The 21221-nt window shown below is 39.4% G+C and overlaps 1 protein-coding gene and 1 pseudogene across 1 annotated transcript in view; both read left to right on the top strand.

The window, feature by feature from the left end:
* Nucleotides 1-21221, top strand: part of RAB18 (RAB18, member RAS oncogene family) — a 180064-nt gene that overhangs the window by 79686 nt on the left and 79157 nt on the right. The gene's annotated exons all lie outside the window — the stretch shown is intronic.
* On the top strand, nt 16570-17289 carry LOC105874229 (small COPII coat GTPase SAR1A pseudogene; annotated as a pseudogene).

The following is a 21221-nucleotide window of genomic DNA, read 5'->3' as shown; positions in this document are numbered from 1 at the left end:
CCTGACACCTTTTATGAAGTGAATATTACTCTGATACCAAAACCAGGAAAGGATGCAACAAAAAAAGAAAACTACAGACCAATATCCCTAATGAATATAGATGCAAAAATTTTCAACAAAATCTTAGCTAACTGAGTCCAGACGCTTATCAAAAAAATAAGCCATCATGACCAAGTGGGCTTCATCTCAGGGATGCAGGGATGGTTCGACATATGTAAATCTATAAATGCAATTCACCACATAAACAGAAGCAAAAACAAAGACCACATGATTCTTTCAATAGATGCAGAAAAAGCTTTTGACAAAATTCAACACCCTTTAATGATATGAACACTTAAGAAAATAGGCATAGAAGGAACATACCTAAAAATGATACAAGCCATATATGACAGACCCATAGCCATCATCATACTGAATGGGGAAAAATTGAAAGCATTCCCACTTAGAACTGGAACCAGACAAGGCTGCCCACTATCTCCACTTCTATTCAACATAGTGCTGGAAGTCCTGGCTACAGTAATCAGACAGGAAAGTGGAATTAAAGGCATCCAAATAGGGGTAGAAGAGATCAAACTTTCACTGTTTGCTGATGATATGATATTATATCTAGAAAACCCTAAAGATTCAACCAAGAAACGTCTGGAACTGATCAATGAATTTAGTAGTCTCAGGATACAAAATCAATACACAGAAATCAGAGGCATTCATATACGCCAACAATAATCTAATTGAGAACCAAATCAAAGACTCAATTCCCTTCACAATAGCAACAAAGAAATTAAAATACCTAGGAATATACTTAACCAAGGAGGTAAAAGACCTCTACAGGGAGAACTATGAAACACTGAGGAAGGAAATAGAAGAGGATGTAAACAGATGGAAATCCATACCATGCTCGTGGATCGGCAGACTCAACATCATTAAAATGTCTATACTACCCAAACTGATCTACAGATTCAATGCAATACCTATTAAAATCCATCAGCATTCTTCACAGATATAGAAAAAATAATTTTACGCTTCATATGGAACCAAAGAAGACCCCGAATATCAAAAGCAATTATAGGCAACAAAAACAAAATGAGAGGCATTAATATGCCTGATATCAAACTATACTACAAAGCTGTAGTAATTAAATCAATATGGTATTGGCACAAAAATAGGAATATTGACCAGTGGAACAGATGTGAGAATCCTGATATAAAACCATCCTCATATAGCCATCTCATCTTTGACAAAGCAGACAAAAACATATGCTGGGGAAAAGAATCCCTTTTCAATAAATGGTGCTGGGAAAACTGGATAGCCACCTGTAGAAGGCTAAAGCAGGACCCACACCTTTCACCTCTCACAAAAATCAACTCACGCTGGATAACAGACTTAAACCTAAGGTATGAAACTATTAGAATTCTAGAGGAAAATGTTGGAAACACTCTCCTAGACATCGGCCTAGGCAAAGAGTTTATGAAGAAGTCCCCAAAGGCAATCACAGCAGCAACAAAAATAAATAAATGTGACATGATCAAACTACAAAGCTTCTGCACAGCCAAAGAAATAGTCATGAAAGTAAACAGACAACCTACAGAATGGGAGAAAATTTTTGCATCCTACGCATCCGATAAGGGGCTGATAACTAGAATATACTTAGAACTCACGAAAATCAGCAAGAAAAAATCAAATAACCCTATTAAAAAGTGGGCAAAGGACTTGAACAGAAACCTTTCTAAAGAAGACAGAAGAATGGCCAACAAACATATGAAAAAATGCTCAACATCTCTAATCATCAGGGAAATGCAAATCAAAACCACAATGAGATATCACTTAACTCCAGTGAGAATGGCCTTTATCCAAAAGTCTCCAAATAACAAATGCTGGCGTGGATGTGGAGAGAGAGGAACACTCCTACACTGCTGGTGGGACTGCAAACTAGTTCAACCTCTGTGGAAAGCAATATGGAGATACCCTAAAGCGATACAAGTGAATCTACCATTTGATCCAGCAATCCCATTGCTGGGCATCTACCCAAAAGATCCAATGACACTCTACAAAAAAGACACCTGCACTCGAATGTTTATAGCAGCACAATTCATAATTGCAAGGCTGTGGAAACAGCCCAAGTGCCCATCAATCCAAGAATGGATTAATAAAATGTGGTATATGTATACCATGGAGTACTATTCAGCTCTAAGAAACAATGGCACATCTTATATTTTCCTGGTTAGAGCTGGAACCCATACTATTAAGTAAATTTTCCCAAGAATGGAAAAACAAGCACCACATATACTCACCAGCAAATTGGTATTAACTGAACAGCACCTAAGTGGTCACATAGGTACTACAGTAATAGGGTATTGGACAGGTGGGAGGGGAGAGGGGGTGGGTATATACATATATAATGAATGAGATGTGTACCATCTGGGGGATGGTCATGCTGGAGACTCAGACTTGTGGGGGGAGGGGGATGGGCATTTATCGAAACCTTAAAATTTGTACCCCCATAATATGCCGAAAAAATAAAACCAACTATGGGCATTAGAAAAAGAAATACTCCTTAAAAAGTAGGCATTTTAAAATCAGAGGACTTAAATATAAGACATGAAACCATAAGAATTCTAGAAGAAAATGTTGGAAAAACTCTTCTAGATATTGGCCTAGGCAAAGAATTTATGAAGATGACCCCAATGGCAATCACAGCAACAACAAAAATAAATAAATGAGACTTGATTAAATTAAAAAGCTAAGGAAATTATTAATAAAGCCAATAAACAACCTATAGAATAGGAGAAGATATTCACAATTTACACATCTGATACAGGACTAATAACCAGAATCTACAAAGAACTCGAACAAATCAGCAATAAAAAACATCAAACAACCCCATTAAAAAGTTCTTCTTCTCAAAAGAAGATAGACAAATGGCCAATAAACATATGAAAAAATGCTTAATGTTCACTAATCATCAGGGAAATGCAAATCAAAACCACAATGAGATATACACCTTACCCCAGTCAGAATGGCCTTTATTAAAAAGTCCAAAAATAATAGATGCTGGCATGGATGCAGAGAGAAAGGAATGCTTATACACTGTTGTTGGGACTTCATATTAGTACAACCTCTTTGGAAAACAGTATGGAGACTCCTCAAAGGACTAAAAGTCTACCTACCATTTGATCTAGGAATCCCACTACTGGGAATTTACCCAAAGGAAAGAAGTCATTTTGACAAAAAGACACTTGTATCAAACATTTATTGCAGCACAATTCACAATCACAAAGATGTGGAATCAACACAAATGCCCATTAATTCATGAGTGGATTAACAAAATGTGGTATATGTATACCATGGAATACTATGCAGTCACAAATAAGGATGACTTAATGCCTTTTGCAACAATCTGGATGGAACTGGAGACCATTATCCTAAGTGAAGTATCTAAGAATAGGAAAAACAACACATGTATTGAGTATTAACTTGGAACTAAATGATGAGCACATATGTGCCTAAAGGGAAGTGAAACTCAAATAGACATTACTCCAGAGAAGACACACAGATGGCTAACAGGAATATGAAAAGATGTTCAACGTTGCTAATCATGAGGGAAATGCAAATCAAAGCCACAGTGAGATGTCATCTCACACTTGTTAGGGTGGCTATTGTCCCCAAACAATATATAACAAGTGTTGGTGAGGTGGTGGTGAAATTGGAACCCTTGTACACTGTTGGTGGGCATGTACAATGGAACAGAACCTATGGAAAATAGTATGGAGGTCCTTCTCAAAATAAAAACTAGAACTACCATATGATACAGCAATTCCACTTCTGGGTATACATCCAGAAGAATTGAAATCAGGATCTTGAAAAGATATCTGTACTCCCGTGTTCACCGCAGCATTAATCACAAAAGTCGAGATATGGAAACAACCTCAATGTCCATTGACAGATGAATGGATAAAGAAAATGTGGTATATACAAATAATGGAACATTATTCAGCATTAAAAAGGAAGAAAGTCCCACCATTTGCAACAACATGGATAGATGTGGAAGACACATACTAAATAAAAAAGACATATATTAAATAAAATAAGCCAGTCACAGAAGGATAAATACTGCATGAGTTTTCTTATAGGAGACATCTAAAATAGGCAACATATACAAGTAGGCAATGAAATGGTGGTTACCAAGGAACAGGGATAGGTGGATACAGGAAGTTGTTGTTCAATGGGTATAAAGTTACAGTTATACACGATGAGTCAGTCCTAGAGATCTGCTGTACAACAGAGTGATATAGTTAACAACAAGGTATTATGCACTTAAAAATTTGTTAAGGGGGTAGATCTCATCTTAAGTGTTCTTATTACAGAAACAACAACACAATAAAAAGGGGTGTGAGGAAACTTTTGGAGATGATGGATATGCATATTACTTTGATCGTGGTGATGGTAGCATGAGTTTATAAATATGTGCAAACTGACCAAATTGTATATATTGATTATGTGCAGTTTAAAAATACCAATTATACCTCAATAATTTGGGGGGCAGGGGACGATGTCATTGGTGAGTATCTGCATTGAAGAATGTAGAAAACAAACCGCTAATGAGATCTGCACACAAAGCCTGCCTTCGCAGAGTGACAGGAAGGGCAGTGATTTGCGGCTTCGCCCGTTCTCTGTGGCTGCCCCAGGAGGAGCCAGCAGCAGTATGGGGGAGGCATGCATGAGCAAAGTGGGGAAGAAGGGAAAGAATGAACACAACTCTCAAAACCCTTAATATATCACATTTATAGTTTAGAATAATTAACTCTGGCTTCGGGAGAGGAGATTCTTACCTGCCCAAATAAGTACCACATGCAAAAAATAAAAAAACTATAAAAAAAAGTCAATGTCTGTGTGTCATAATTGTGAATAAGAGCTGAGAACTGTATAGTCATTCACTTTGGATTTTGCCATTTTGTCCTTGGGATTTGTTGCATCATCCCAAAGGTGAGTTGATCTCTGATTTTCAGGAAATAAGATAGGTTCACTATAGCAATAGGTAAAGTCATTTCTTCTCTCATCTATGGACACTGTCTCTGTATAAAGTGGCATTGGCCTGTGCATATCTGTGGCTGGAGATGACCAAGAGAGGTGACCAAGAGGAAGAAAAGCCCAGATAACCATCCTTAGATAGGCCGACTCCTCTGTTCTTCTCTAAAGGCACGGACAGCGTGGTCTGCTCTGCTCTTCTGAACACACAGATGTAAATCTAGGCGCCCCCACAATTCATTTGCAAGAATAAGTACCCAGCTGCTGCTCACAGCATAGCTAAACCCAGAATACATGTGGTAAAGCAATATGCAGTTCTACGTATCCTAAGTTGATCTTAGGCGTATACGCCTTTTTGCGCTGCCAATCATCAGTGATTTGAAGATTTCTTCCTTGGATCCGTTGAAGATGATTCAGCCAAACTAAGGCAAATAGCCATTGTTGATTAGTGACTTTCAAAACTCACCCTTTCCTTCTATCCAGAGCCAATGGGGACGGAGCGAGAAAAACAACATGTGATGAGTGGAGCTTTAACCTGGAAAAACGATCTGCTGAAAAGTTTTTGGTCTTAATATGCTATTACAAGAGTGAATTAATTGGGATCAAAATTCCTATGAAGGAAATAATGAAGCTTTTTGTTAGGGAACAGAGTAGTTCTCAACATTCCTGACATTAACCTGAAACTCCTTGCATTTCATCACATTTCAGCGGGAAAATAAGAAAAAGGCTGTAGGAATATGGCTTGTCTTGAAAATATTTGTGTAAGAATAAAATAAGCCATTAATTGGGTGGAAAATCTGCAAATATTATTGAAAAGGGTATTGAAATTATAGATCATAATTAGTCATTACTTACTCTCAAAGGAATTCTGTAATGCACTGGCTTTTATTTTTATTACTAACAAATTGTTGGCAAAAGGCCTCAGTATTGTGTTTCCTTTTAAATACCAACCCCCCCTAAAAGTTGTGAAATAAAAATAAGCTATTGTTCTTTTTAAGTTATTGCATTTCTGTCTCAGAAGTATTGTGATTTTTGTTTTAGATAATAGTGATAATGGTGGAAATGAGTTATATTTCTTGGTCAACAATCTGAAAAATGCGTATCTTGTCCCCTTTTTGACCTTTGAACTAGCAGTAAGAGTTTGCTCACACATAATTTCCATTAAAGTTGATGAAAGATACAGGTGCACTTTTAGAGGGAACAGAACAATATCTGGTTCTTTGAATATCATTTTAAAAGACTACTTTAGAGACATCATCAGTACAGCTAGAAGACAGAAGCTGAGAAAGAAAAGCCTTGTGTTTATGTGTGTGTTTGTATGAATTTGTATGATTTTATTAGTTATCTAGTTCAGAGAAATAAAATGTTTATAGAGAAGATCATTATGGGAAACATAACTCAGTAAAAAGGGAAAAATGGAAAGTAAAACCTTAAAGTATTAATAAGTTGGGGGATGTAGTTTGATATTGCAGTCATTTGTGTGTGCTTGCATGTGTCTGTATTTGTGTGAATAATGTATTGGTAACATCTACTAAAAATTATGCATACCTACTAAGAGTGTCAGCTCTCTTAGCTTTATTCCAAATGTCTGTTTCTTCAATAAATGATTTTTTAAAAAAATCTCAATAGCTTCATCATGGCCCGCAATTGATTCTTGGCTCAAGATTTAGTTGGCTTTAGGTTTTTATTGACTAGTTGTATGTTTTTCCTATTAACATTTCTTTTATGATTTCCATAGCGGTTTAACACCTGGAATGTAGTTCTTGTTTTAGAGGAAGAGGACATTTATTTATTTCATTTTATTTATTTTTTTGAAGATCTTTTAAAATCGTGACCTTGACAATTTTCCTCATCATGTTATACTTATTATTTGAATGATTTGACAGTCACCTGGGGTTATTCAACCTGAAGCTTTTCGTGTGTTTCATTTTGTTGGAGCAATATTATTACAAAAGAGGAAGAAATAAATTGTATCATTTTGAATCCCTTAAGGAAGCCTCTGGACATCTGGCATACCTGAACAAAACATAATCACCTATTTTCCCTCAAAGCATACCCCCATGCTTTTTACTATTTTCTCTGTTGCCAGATATTAGATTTTGAATATCCCCAATGTCAGTCTACTTCCATGTGCTTTGTAGTGTCTGATACACTGTTTCTTCATAAAGGTTTACAGGGGCATTATTTCATTGGAGTTGAGAAAATTGACCCTTTGGTTGGATTTTAGTGTCACATTTTTGAATTCCTTTATTTTTTTCCTCTATCTCCTTTCAAAAAAGATAGTTCTCCATAAAACAAATTTAACAATTCCTGCATATACGTAATATCTTCCAGCACACCAACGTATGCGTAGGATTCGGAGGGCTTGACTGGAGTGTCTGGGGAGTGAAGATTTTGTTATGGCAAAACAATGAGGTGTGGGCTTTTTGTTATGAAATCCCCCTGGAATATCAGTTCTCTTTATTGTTTTTCTACTTCCTGAAAACTAAAATCTTTGCCGTGAACCCTTAAATATAATAAGTGCTGTTAAAATAATTAAGTTGATAGCTTATAATTGAAAATCAATTTCCTTATTAATGCCTAGAGTGTTCTTGCTGACCCCAAGGAAAGAGAATAAAATAAAAATAAAACAATAATCATGATTGATAATACGTAGGAGTATGTGCTTCCTCTACCCTGATTTATTTTCCAGGTTAATGCATGTTAATATGCTTATAAGTTTTCATTTTTTTTCCCAGTTTGGTCACACACTGAAGGTCAGGGTTCTGCCCTTCCATCAACACACACTGTGCTCACGCATGGACACGGGCACGTGTTTCTGTGCACACACTTTCCTGTTTAGTGTAAGGACTTACATTAGCTTGCTGGCTTTCATGTTGCTGTTATGTTTCTCCTTGACAGTTGTCACCTCCTAACACCCTATATATTAAAATATTTACTTATTTGTCTTGTGTGTTTTCTTCCTCAGGCATTAAACGTAATTTCCATGGGAGCAGAGAATTCTGCTTATTGTTGCCATTGCTCTATGGTCAGTGCTTGGAATAGTGTCTGTCACAGTGCAAAGGCATGAAGAATATTTGTACAAGGCATGAATGCAACACACACTTCTAACACTAGGGGTTTAAAACTAGGATGGAAGCCTACTCTTACTGTGGTTAAAAAGAAGGAAGTGTTACCAACTACCCTACTTCTGATCTCCCTCTTCTAATGCAAGGTATCTTTAAAATCTGTTCTTCCTAGTAGGACTGAAATGGCGAGCAAGAAATGTGATGTCCATGGCTCTCCCTAGATGGTGACTTCATATGCCAGTTCCTGCCCTTCCTCGTGATCTGAAGAAAGTCTAGACCGAAGGATTGTGTCTCCGGCGTCATCCACACAGAGCCACGGTGATGAGGCCTGCAGCAGCTTCTAGTCTATGACAAAGGTTTGAGCCAGATCCCCTTTTAGAAAATCTTGAGTTTTAGAACTCTCCAAGCCTTTTTCTTTTCAGAGAAAAGGATATATTGTAGCTGTGCACCTGCACAGCTACTCGGGAGGCTGAAGTGGGACAATCGCTTGAGCCCAGGAGTTGGAGACCAGTCTGGGCAACATAGTGAGACCCCATCTCTTAAAAACATTAAAAAGAAAATATTTTTCAATTATCTACATAAAAAGGGAAAATGAACTCTGTTATTCTCTATTGACATTAGAAAAGTTAAAAGTAAACTAATTTTAAATCTATAATTGCTAGGAACACCAACTCCCCTCTGTACTACATAATAAGTATATATTTTATTTTTTATTCACTATATATAAAAATAACAGATATCAGGCCGGGCGTGGTGGCTCATGCCTGTAATCCTAGCACTTTGGGAGGCCGAGGCGGGCGGATTGCTCAAGGTCAGGAGTTCGAAACCAGCCTGAGCAAGACCCCGTCTCTACCAAAAATAGAAATAAATTAATTGACCAACTAAAAACATATATATATACAAAAAATTAGCCGGGCATGGTGGTGCATGCCTGTAGTCCCAGCTACTCAGGAGGCTGAGGCAGGAGGATCGCTGAGCCCCGGAGATTGAGGTTGCTGTGAGCCAGGCTGACGCCACGGCACTCACTCTAGCCTGGGCAACAAAGTGAGACTCTGTCTCAAAAAAAAAAATAAATAAATAACAGATATCAGTTATTAGCCTATCAGCTCAACATTATAATTGTAAATGCTTGTGTTATAAGTATAACTATATTATAATTTGATTCTTATACAAATCCTTTAACTTTAGATAATATAATTATTCTTTGGCAATATTAACCAACAAATTTATACTTCAACAGCTCACCCACCTCAAGGATCTTTCTCCATAAAGGGAAAAATGTGTGTGTGTAGGAAACAGAGGGGGAGGGTAACCTTATCTTGCAGACTTGCAGCATAAAAGATATTATTTATACTGGTCATTTACTATCAAATTTGTGGGCAAAAATGTTATTTGGAAGAACTTCTGAATTTTCTGGGCAATTGGTATTGCACATATCGGTCTCTTTTGCAATTGCCTTGAAAGTCTATTTACTTTGCTAAAGAAGAGTCTTTTTAAAAAAATGAAAGAGGCTAGGCACGGAGGCTCATGCCTGTAATCGTAGCACTCTGGGAGGCCGAGGCAGGAAGATTGCTTGAGCCCAGGAGTTGAAGGTTGCTGTGAGCTATGATGATGCGGGGGCACTCTACTCAGGGCAATGGAGTGAGACTTTGTCTCAAAAACAAACAAACAAAAACCCCCCAAAACAACAAAAAATTCAGGAGATTTAAGAGCCTGTCAAGGAAATTACAAGAACATTTGTAGTATCATATTTCTATTCATTAAGAGGAAAAGATGGAAATTTCCAGGTATTTGAAGTCTCATATTTACTTCAAAGCTTACTTCAAGGAGATGAACTAGAGAAAATCAAACTAAATAAGAAAATCAATAATATAAACTGGAAAACAAAAAGGCAGAGGACTTCTGTTTGCAGCCTGATGAGATAGTTGGGAGAGAGCTTGTCCTTTTATTGTAAATAATTGGACAAAATTTGTCAAACAGCTGCTCTCAGAGACTAGATAGCAGACCGTGAAGAACTGTATCCTTGAAAGAGGAGACAAATGAGGTGAACCCCCAAATCATCCTGACTGTCTGCAAAATGGGAAGGTAAATCCAGACAGAGCTTGGCATTTTCTTTAAGTTGAGGAGACAGGGCACAGTTTAGGAGGGACAAGGTGGCTATAATATGGAAGGGAACATGCCAGAGAGGAAGGAACTGTGGAGATGAAGTGCTTCATATATCTGCACGGGGCCCTCTTCAGTTTGTCTCTAAATGCCTCGTCACACCTGTGTAGGATAAACCTCCAGGAAGTCAGGCTTTGCAAAGCCTGACCAGAGAGTCCGTTACTAAATGCTTAACCACACATGCGTAGCATGAAGCTCTGTGAGATGAGGCCAAGCAAAGCCAGAGAGAGATGCACACTAAACAATTTCCAGAGCTCATGCACAGCTGGGAGATGTTTAATTTTGACCAGCCTGAATACAGATTCCCCATGGAACACCTGGGGGCATTCAGTGGAAACCCCAGAGGGTTACGCCTAATAATTTGGCAGAACTAGCTCTGGACCAAAGACAACTCCAGATTCACCCTAACAAGGCCTGCAAACAAGACTTGAAAGGATCAACCTGATACACCAATAACTTTGTCAGATTCAACAGTACTTAAAGCAACAAAATCTAGTATTCAACAATATCTACCTTTTAAGGTCCGGCATCTGACAAAAATTTACTCCACATGTGAAGAAGGAAAATGTAGGCTGGGTGTGGTGGCTCACGCCTGTAATCCTAACACTCTGGGAGGCCAAGGTGATAGGATTGCTTGAGCTCAGGAGTTTGAGACCAGCCTGAGCAAGAGTGAGACCCCATCTCTACTAAAAATAGAAAAAAATTAGCTGGACAACTAAAAATATATATAAAAAATTAGCTGGGCATGGTGGCGCATGCCTATAGTCCCAGCTACTAGGAGGCTGAGGCAGTAGGATTGCTTGAGCTCAGGAGTATGAGAGGTTGCTGTGAGCTAGGCTGACGCCACGGCATTCTAGCCTAGGCAACAGAGTGAGACTCTGTCTCAAAAAAAAAGGAAAATGTGACCCATAGCTAGGATAAAAATTAATCAATAGAAACTCATAGCCGTCCTCCACCATGGCCCTCAATTATCATTGCCTCCTGGTGTTCATGACTTTGTTTTAGTCTCCTCAAACATTGAATTAGCACTAGTCTGTATGACCCATAGAGTACATTAGAGGCGACTGTGTGTGATATCCTAGTCTAGGACAGAAAGGACTTTGGCTTTTGCATTCTTCTAGATCACGTGCTCTGGTGAAGCCACCAGCTGTGTCAGGAGCAGCCCTGTGAAGGGGGCACACGTGGTGAGGAACTGAGGCCTCCAACAGACAGACAACACAACTTGGCAGCTACGTGGATCTTTTTGCAGGCCCAGTCAAGCCTTCAGATATGTGCCTTTCCAGCTGACATCTGATGAAATCCCATGAGGAATTTTGACATAGTTCAAGCCATCAAAGCCACTCCCAAATTCCTTAACCACAGAAAGCATGAAAGACAATACATTTGATTATTGTTTCATGCCACTAAGTTTTGGGGTAATTTGTTAAGGAGCAATAGAGAACTAATGTAAATATTGGTACTACTGCCATAACAAAACCCAAAAACGTTGGGAGTGGCCTGGAGACCGATGGTCCTTTAGGAGTCTGTGGGGCGCGGTGTCAACGCCATTACAAGTTGGCGCCTGTTTCCGGCTTTGCCTAGAGCAGCAAACAAGTTCAGCACATGCGCAATTGTCGGTTGCCCTGTGGCGCGAGAATCCAAACAAAGGGTCCTGCTATGGACTAATGCTTGGGTGGCTCGACAGCTGAACGGCCTATCACAGCTTAGGGGTTGTACTTCTGGGGTATATAGCGGCCTGCACGCTGCCGGGCTGGGTCTTCCGCATCATGTAAGTCTAAAGGGAACCCCATTAAAGCACTGTCAGAAGAACTCCGGTTGCCGCGTCTTCCTTGCTGGCGAGGGGGCGCGACAGGAGTCTATCAGTGAGGCATTAGAGTAAAGGAGAAAAAAATTTATTGGAAACTAGAAGAAAGAGAATACTTGTTATGTGGTGGCAAAAAGTAGAGAGGCATTGTCGCACATGGTATCCTGGAAAGCAGAAAATGCACTTTATCAACCAAATGATAAACCAAGGAACTTTTCAGATACTGTGGCAGGTGATATCTGGCTTATTTTTTGCAATTTATTGCACAGTATCAAAGGAGATGGAGGGAGGTTAAAGAAAAAGTTGTTAAACATACAGATCCAAGAACTGCTAGATTTGAAAGTTCCAAACTTTTAAAAATGACAAACAATGCTAAAGTTAAATAATATCTTCTGGGAAAAGATCAAACCCAGGGGGGAACTGTTAGGAAAAAATGGTCTAAAAATGCAATCAAGCATGCAACTATAAAATCCTTGAAGACCTCAGAAAGAAACTAAACTAGTGATTCAGAGAACTATTCGGTCAAAAAGTAGGACCATTGAGTTGACTGAGTCAGTTTGGGCTGGTACAGCAGATCCCCATAGACCCGTGGGATCTACAAACGTTTATTTATCACAGTTAAACAACAAATGTTTATTTATCACAGTTCTGGAGGCTAGGAAATCCAAGACCAAAGTGCTGGTGTCTGTTGAGGGTCTGTTTCCTGGGTTGTAGACAGCTACCTTCTTGCTATAGCCTTACATGGGTAAAAGAGAAGTAGACTCTCTGGTGTCTCTACTTATAAGGATACCAATCCATCATGAGGGCTCCACCCTCATGACTTAATTACCTCCCCAAAGCCCTCTCTCCAAATGCCATCACATGGGGATTAGAGTTTCAACATATGAATTTTGGGGGGGCACAAACATGCAATTCATGACAGGTATTGTCAATTAGTAACATGAGTAGAATTCAGAGGTAGAGATGGGATTATCTTAAAAATATTTGTTTGTCTTTTGTATATTGGAGGAAACCATAATAAGATCCATGGGAGACCAACACAATTTTTAAGATAATTAATCTAGCGGAAACACCTCCATCTTGGAGTGAAACATACAGAGGCAGAATTAAAAAGAAGAGGCCCTGCAAACTACAGTCATGCAACAGTCTGGAAACACCAGCTAGTTTGAATACAGACTACCATTCATGGAAAAGAAAGAATAAATTAGAGGGTCCAACCAAGAACCATAGGGTGTATTCAAAAGCCAGAGAATCATTTCCAGGTATTGAATACTGTATTGGTTTGCCAGGGCTGCGATAACAAAGCACCACAAACTGAGTGGCCTTAAACAAGGGAAATTTATTGTCTTACACTTCTTTAGAAGTTCAAAATCAAAGTGTTGGCAGGGTTGATCCCTCCTGAAGGCTGTGAGGGAAGAATCTATCCCAGGCTTCTATCCTGGGCTTGTAGATGTCTGTGTCTCTGTGTCTCTTCACGCTGACTTCTTTCTATGTGTGCCTGTCTCTTTGTGCAAATTCTAAGGATAACAGTCATATTGGATTAAGGACTGTCATAATGGCTTCATTTTAATGTAATTAATTACAGTTGCAATGACCCTGTTTCCAAATAAGTTCATATATGAGATACTGGGGATGAAGAATTCAATATATGAGTTTTTGGGGGAGCACAATTTAACCCGTAACAAACAGTAACCAAGGAACTGGAAACTTCTTCCTTTTTAGGTTTTGGAATTATTATGGACCAGTGTCTCCTGTGGGCACTTAATTATATCATTTTTTGAATAGAAGTGTCCTGATGTTATCCTATGCAGTAGTAAGTAGGGATTAAATATTAGAATAAAAATTCCTGATTTGAAAAAAGTAGACAGTAGACAGTAAAGGGAGAAAAAGAAACCAAAAGCAAATCAAACAAATGTAAAATAGCAAAATTTAAGTAGCAAATATTGACAACTGAAAAGAGAAACAAATAACCTATAATTATAGTTGGAGCCTTTACCAGAAACAGGTAAGAAAAGTAGAAAATCAGTAAGGATCTGGAAGACATGAACATTATTATCCAAATTGACTTAATAGGTATGTATAGGGTATTTCTCCTAACAGTTGTATACATATTCTTTTCATGCACACATGAAACATTCACCAAGATAGATCATCCATATTCTGGGTCATAAAACAAACCTTAACACATTTAAAATAATTAAGCATCATACAAAATGTATTTTCAGATCATAATAGAATTTATCTATTAATCAATAATAGACAGCTCTCTGGAAAATCACCAGACATTTGGAAAATCAAAACACACTTCTAAATAACGCAAGTCAAAAAAGAAATCAGCCAGCCAGGTGCAGTGGTGCATGCCTGTAAATCCAGCTATTCAGCATGCTGAAATGGGAGGATTGCTTGAGCCTAGGAGTTTGAGACAAGTCTGGGTAACGTAGTGAGACCCCATCTTTAAAAAAGTAAAAAATAGAGGAAGTCAGAAAGGAAATTTGAAAGTATTTCTGACTGAATGAAAATGAAAACACAGTATTTCAAAATCTATAGCATTAAATGCTGTATCAGAAAAGAAAGAAAAGGCCTCAAAGTGATGACCTAAGCTTCTACATTAAGAAAGCAGAAAGAGATGAACAAATTAAACCCAAAGTAAATAGAAGTAAGAAAAGTAAAGATCAGAGCAAAAATCAATAAAATAAAGAACCAAAAAATACAGAAAATCACTAAGACCAAAAACTAAGTATTTGAAAAGATCTATAAAATTGATAAATATATAGCAACAGTGACAAAGAAATATAGGGGACACAAATTATAAATAACAGAAATGAAAAAGGGGACACCACAGACTCTATAGCTATTAAAATGATAAGTGAATACTCATAATATCAACAGTTTAGAAGAAATGGACAAATTTCTTAAAAGATACAAATGGCCAAAGTTCACTCAAGAAGAAATAGATAACTAGATGATGATAGATAATAGTAGATAATAGAATAGTCCTATATTTATGAAAGAAATGGAAACATTACCCCAAAAAACACTCTATGCCCAAAGATGGCTTAAATGGTGAATTATACCATACATTTAAGAAATAATAACAATTTTACATGATCTCTTTTATAATACAAGGGGAGGAGAACACTTCCCAGCTCACTGTACTAGGCTAGCATCACCCTTATAGCAAAATCATACATTACAAGAAAACTACAGACCAATATCCCTCAAGAACACAGACACATTAATTTTTAACAAAATAATAGCAGATTGAATCCAGCAAAATATGAGACTGACAATACATCATAACCACCTGGGTTCTTTCCACTGGGAATGCTGGTTCAATGTTGAAACATCAATCAGTGTAATTTACCGTATCAGCATACTAAAGGAGAAAAACCTATGATCATCTAAATAGATGCAGAAAAAAACTTTGACCAAATTCAACATTCACTTAAGACAAAAATTCTCAGTAATTAAGAATAGAAGGGAACTTCTCCAATTAATAAATAGTATCTATACAAAACCTACTGTGAATATTATACTTAATGGTGAATGACTGAATGCTTTCTCCTTAAGACTGGGAAAAAATGTTCCTCTATTCAAGATTGTATTAGAAGTCCTAGCCAGTGCAATAAAAAGAAGAAAAAAAAAAGCATACACATTGGAAAAGAAATATAAACAAAGTTGTCTACACAGAAAATCTAAAAGAATCCACAAAAAAGCTAGTAGAATTAATAGATGAATTTAGCCACATTACAGGATACAAAGTTAATATACAAAAATCAATTATATATTTCTATATACTAGCAAGTGAAAATTGAACATAGAAATAAAACAGTATCACTTACAACTGTGCCACAAAAACATGAAATACTAATAATAACTCTAAAGAAAAGATGTGCAAGATCTGTATGCTTTAAACTACAAGGTATGAGTGAAAGGAATGAAAGAAAACCTGATTGGAGAGAGATGCTGTGTCTGTCGACAGGAAGACGAAATAATATTAAGATGTCAATTCTTCCCAATCTATTTTATAAATGTAATTTAATTCTAGTAAAGAGCCCAGCAGGATTGTTGTTGAAATTGACAAGCTGGATATAAAATATGTATGGAAAGAAAAAGAACGAGCGAGACCAGCCACACTAGTGCCACTGTGATCTAACTGTCTGAAACCATTAGAAGCGGTCCCGGACCCAAGGCCACTTCTGCCCCACGCGCAGAACTTTCTGCTCTCCCGAGCATGCATGCTGGCAGCTAACAAGACTGCAACTATCTGTACTGACGGCCGCTATGCTTTCGGGGTGGCACATGATGTTGTTACGCTCTGGAAACAAAGGTTTTCTGATCTCTACTGCCCAAAAGATAAAAAACAGCAACAAACCGTGTCCTGGAATTACTTGAAGCTATCAAAAAGCCTAAGTCTTCCGCAATCATTCAAATACAAGGGGTTAACTAAGGGCAGGGGCGGGAAGCGCGCCGGAAGTCTCAGCGGCGGAGGCGTGACGTACTTCCGGCCAGTAGCCGGCGGCCGCGGTCTGCGCGCGGTGCGGGCGGTGTCAACCGCCAGCCTCAGCGCGGAGCCCTCGGGCGTGGCGCGCACTAAGGATGTCTTTCATCTTCGAGTGGCTCTACAGCGGCTTCAGCAGCGTGCTGCAGTTCCTGGGCCTCTCCAGGAGGTCTGGGAAGCTCGTCTTCTTGGGCTTGGACAACGCCGGCAAAACCACCCTGCTGCACATGCTCAAAGATGGCCGGCTGGGCCAGCACGTGCCCACGCTGCGCCCCACGTCGGAGGAGCTGACGGTTGCCGGAATGACGTTCACGACTTTTGATCTTGGCGGGCACGAGCAGGCACGCCGGGTTTGGAAAAACTACCTCCCAGCAATAAATGGCATCGTCTTCCTGGTGGACTGTGCAGATCCTTCGCGCCTCCTGGAATCCAAGGTTGAGCTCGACGCTCTCATGACTGATGAAACGATAGCCAATGTGCCCATCCTCATCTTGGGCAACAAAATTGACAGAACAGACGCAGTCAGTGAAGAAAAGCTCCGCGAGGTATTTGGGCTTTATGGACAGACCACAGGAAAGGGGAACGTGGCCCTGAAGGAGCTGAACGCGCGCCCCACGGAGGTGTTCATGTGCAGCGTGCTCCAGAGGCAGGGCTACGGCGAGGGCTTCCGCTGGCTCTCCCAGTATATGGACTGACGTGGGCCGGACAATAAAAGCTTTGCTTCTCTGGTCTGATCCTGTTCACGGCTTTCGCGCGAGCTTTTCTAATAGAACAAGGAAAGCTCTCCAACCACGTCTGGCGTAGAGAAGCCAAGATCTTAGTCAGCTCTGTCATGGCCCAGTGGTGACGTGTGCTCTTCTCCACACTGCGGGGAGGGAACGCTGCCCACGTACAGGTGCGGTCAGGATCCCCGGACTTGAAGCTGGCAGAATTTGCCAGGTAAAACCGTGTGCCATTATGGGGCACCTGGAAAGAGAAACACGTCTCACCACTGTGGTTGATTTCAAAGAAAGTTATTCTGTTTTTCAGAGAAAGTGTTATCGGTATTCCTCTTCACTTTTTGAGTTCACAATTTACTTGGCCCAGAGTTTTCTATTTTCGTTTTTTAAACTGATGAATGGCATTTAGATACTTCATAAAATTATGAACAGATACGGATTGGAGGCCATGGGTCAGGTGGGTGAGTTAGCAGGTGGGGGAGAGAAGCTCCCCTGAGCTCACCTATCTCTGTGACTGCCTTGTAGTCAGTGGCATCACCTTGTGCACAGAGAACCAAAAAGGGGCAGAACCCTGGCCTTGCAGTGGCGGCTGGTTTCCGCCGCGGTAAGGTCACCACAGAACGTGTAATAGATTGTTCGCTGTGGAGGAGTTAATTAGAGAGTGGGTTATTGTTATTATTTTTACTTCTAAAGTTATAAATTTCATCCAGAAATAAAATAAAATAAAATTCAAGGACACTTAAAAACTGATACTCATGAGGGCAAAGGAGATTACTTGGCTGACACAGCCACAAAAGCTGCAGCTTCCACAAGGGACCCTCCAGCAAGCTCAATGCCCTCTTGAGCCCTCTGATGGCGAATTTGCTACAATCAAAAACTGCATCCTTCATGCACACCAGATAGCAGCCCCCCAAATTGAAAAAACAAATGGATAACTCAAGGATGTTTTCATAACCCTAAAACCAACCAATGGCATGGGCCCAGCCAGAGACCAGTCTTGCCAGATGGCCTCCAAAATCAAATTTTAGATTATATTAATCCCACTGGGGAACTAAAGAAATGATCTTTTGGGGGAAAACACTATTACTGTATTGATATTACAATAATATCATTATTTCCCCCCAAAGGGGAGGGAAAATGTGTAGATTAAGAGTCCTAAGACATACAACCATATATGTTGTTTGGATTCTGATTTGAACAAAGGTATTTTTAAACATGAGTTGAGAAAAGTTTTAAATAGACATTATATTTTGTTTAGAGAAATTTTGCATTCACAGAAAAATTTAGCAGAAAGCACAGAATTGCTGTATAGTCCCCGCCGCCACACATTCATGATCTCACTCATTATTAACACCCCACTCTAAAATGGTACATTTGTTACAATTGATGAATTTATAATAACACAGCATTATCATCCAAATTCCATAGTTTACATTAGGGTTCACTCCTGGTGTTGTATGTTCTATGGGTTTTAACATATGTAAAATGACATGTATCTACCATACAGCATCACACAGAAAACTGTCACTGCCCTGAAAATCCTCTGCTCTGCCTATTCATCATTTCCAATCCTCCAGCCCCTAGCAACAACTGATCTTTTACTGTCTCTAAAATTTTAGGGGTGGAATATCATATAATGTTAATATTATAATAAAGTATATAGCCTTTTCAGATTGGCTTCTTTCACTTAGCATATGCAGTTAAGTTTTCTTCATGTCTTTTCATGGATCGAGCAGTTGTTTCTTTTTGCACTGAGTAATAGTCCAATGATGTACCATAGTTTATTTATGCATTCACCTGTTGAAGGATGTCTTGGTGGCTTCCAAGTTTTAGAAATTATGAATGAAGCTGCTATAAACATCTGTATGCAGGTTTCTGTGTGGACATAAATTTTCAACTCATCTGGGTATATACCCAGAAATGCAACTACACAGGAATCATATGGTAAGAGAATATTTAGTTTTTAAGAAACTGTGAGACTGTCTCCAAAAGTGGCAGTACTTTTATGTATTCCCACCAGCAATGAATGAGAGTTCCTATTGCTACATAACCTCTTTGGCTTTTTGTTATTCTAATGGTTACTTAGAGGTGTTTCATTGTTTTAGTTTACAACTCCCTCATGACATATGATGAGCATCTTTTCATATGCTTATTTGCCATCTGTATATTTTCTTTGGTGAGGTGTCTGTTCATATCTTTTGCCCATTATTCAATTGGGCAGTTCATTTTCTTGTTGAGTTTTAATAGTTCCTTGTATATTTTTGATGACAGTCCTTTTTCAAATATTTTTTTTGCAAATATTTTCTCCCAGTCTGTATCTTCTCATTCTCTTGGTAGTGTCTTTCAGAGAGCAGAAGTTTCTAAATTTAATGAAATCCAACTTAACAACGATTTCTTTCACCAATGGTGCCTTTGATGTTGTATCTACACAGTCATTGTCATATGTTTTGTATTCTTTCATTAGATGATTAGTCAAGTGCATCCACAGATGGGTCATAGGAGAGGTGTAGAAAAATGAGGGGAGAGCCAGAAGCTCAGTCAAGCAGGTGGGAAGCCAGGAGAGAGAAAGCACGCGGGTCCAGTGCCAAGTCCCCTTATTGGGGGACAGGGTGGAGAACATAAACAGCTTGTGGGGATTTCACTGGTGCTTTTGAATGTCACTAAGTCACAGTTAGGGCGGGGCACACCCAACATACAGGATCCCCCCATCTACCAGCTTTTCAGGAGTGACATTGCCTGTCCCATATTTGGATCACCCTCAGACCACCTGCAGAGGAAGTTGTAGCCCTTGGACATGCATAGAGCCCCTTTTCTCATTTTATTGTCCAGTGGGAACGGAGGCATTGGGATTTGCCAGCCAAGTCTGATTGATGGCATAATTGCAGGAGCTCCGTTTCCCCCTACACACAGGGCTAGCACTAGCCCAGTGCTCGTTTTTGTCATTGCTGCTAAGACACTTCTAATCCATGTAATCAAAGGACCATGGTCCTTGGCAGTACCTGCCCACCAAAGTTTCATTAGTTGCGGTCGTGACATTTTGCTACCGAGTCAGTCAAAGCAGGGCACCTCCAACTCCCTCCCATGCGGCAGTGCCAGATCCTCACTCAGTAGTCTGGGGCTCAGGTTTTGTTGGCATCCACTGTGGCCTTAGGAATACTGCTGTAGTTTACCACTGGCAGGAGGAGGGGGTCGCTGTGGTCTGTGACACAAGGAGGTCCAGGGTGGCAGATCCAGCACGTTATCAGGTTGTGTGTGGTGGCTACAGTTTGGGAGAGCCTGACAGAGACATTGCACTTCCAGGCTTCTGCTGCCACATCCTTGTGGAAAAAGCAGACGGATAGGTTAATGCCCCACCGCAACGCCTCCCAGGGGGCCCAGGTGTTCCCTACCTGTGAGGTAGGGGTTGGGCTGAGTTGGGCATAGTGACCCAGTCTGTCTGTTTCTGTCCTGAGGCTACTACTTCTGTGGGTTCCTTTATTTGTAAGTGAATGGATAGCCAAAGATTATACCTGGGGAATGCCTAGACGAAGGGGCAAGATAAGCAAATAAAATATCTCAAGTAATTGAAGTACAAATATTTGGTGAATTAAACAGTGTTTAAGCATGACAGTGTACACTTTATTCTTTGTTGTCCAATATAAGTCACATTTTAAAAATGCTTAAGTCTTGGAGAACCACTTTTAAAATGAATCTAGTTCCCCACGATGGTACTGAACTTGTTTGTAAATGACTCCTGTATTCATTTTTGTTGCAATGTGTTCAGCCTCAGTTCTGAATCGTTAATCAAAGTGTTCAATGAATGGAACTTCAACCAACCTTAACGTTTTAAAACTTTCAGCAAATTGCAGTTATTGAAAACACAGTCTGCATAAGAAGCCATTAAACTTGTCACTGCAAAAGTGAGGAAGCAAGTGAACATATTAAACAACGAGAGCCAGGCACTG

Source organism: Microcebus murinus, chromosome 25 (genome assembly GCF_040939455.1).
Source record: "Microcebus murinus isolate Inina chromosome 25, M.murinus_Inina_mat1.0, whole genome shotgun sequence".
NCBI lineage: Eukaryota > Metazoa > Chordata > Mammalia > Primates > Cheirogaleidae > Microcebus > Microcebus murinus.
The sequence above is the reverse complement of the archived record's forward strand: the minus strand, read 5'-3'. Positions and strand labels throughout refer to the sequence as shown.